The sequence below is a fragment of the Morone saxatilis genome, unplaced genomic scaffold (assembly GCF_004916995.1).
Source record: "Morone saxatilis isolate NCDOM2014 unplaced genomic scaffold, NCSU_SB_2.0 Contig14, whole genome shotgun sequence".
In the NCBI taxonomy this organism is placed as follows: domain Eukaryota; kingdom Metazoa; phylum Chordata; class Actinopteri; family Moronidae; genus Morone; species Morone saxatilis.
In genome coordinates, this window is record NW_023339696.1 from 21,779,293 (window position 1) to 21,780,246 (window position 954).

Here is a 954-nt window from a genome sequence, read left to right on the forward strand (position 1 = left end):
CTGGCGTGGTGAACAGTTGCACTGGGTTAACAACTCCAGAGGCGTCGGGTTCGCACACATTGTTCAACCTTTACTGTATTCAGAACATTACAGAAGCTTCCACAGTCCGAGGTGACGAATATAAGCGTTGTTTTGTCCAACCAACAGTCCAAAGTTATTCAGCTGAAATGTAATCTAGTTCTTCACGAACCTGCCTGCATCTACAGCCTGCAGATCTGCAGTGAATGCATCGAGAGCTGTAGACAATCACACACAAATCTATGGAAATCAGATAGGATCCCACACATTTGAATATGTGGCTGCAAGCTGTTCACACACAACCAATCACTGAGAGCGCTGCTGCTTTGTCTCCATTTTATGTCAGAAGGACGGATATCAGGTCCATCAGATTAGCCTAGCTTAGCACAAAATACAGGAGGAAACAGCTAACATAGCTCCGTTAAAACTGAAAAAAATCCTCTTTTCATCAGTGAGTTCATTTGATGAGATCAATGTTTTAAAATATTGTTGACAAACAAAACCCAAAAAGTCATTTAGAGCCTGATACCGATTAATCAATTACAGATTAAGAGCTAGAATGTAAATAGATTAATTCTGCAGGATATGACAACAAATAACTTTATTAGCCCTATTAAATATTCTTCAACATGTTAAATAATTTAACATTCAATGAACCAATTCTAGAAATGAACCCTGAGAAAATAAAGAATAAATAAAAATAAAATAAACAGTTTGTCAGTTTACTCAATGATAGAAAAGGAGAAAACTAAAAGAAAAAGTTTGGCAACCACGGATCTAAAACAAAGTCTTAACAGATATCCAGATGTCCAGTGAAATGAAAAATTTTATTTAACCTCAGTTATATTGATCCCATATTTAACAATTTATATATCAAAATCCCCTCTGACGTCCTCCGGCTGCTCTGCCTCAACTCCGCTAACTGCTAATGTAGCT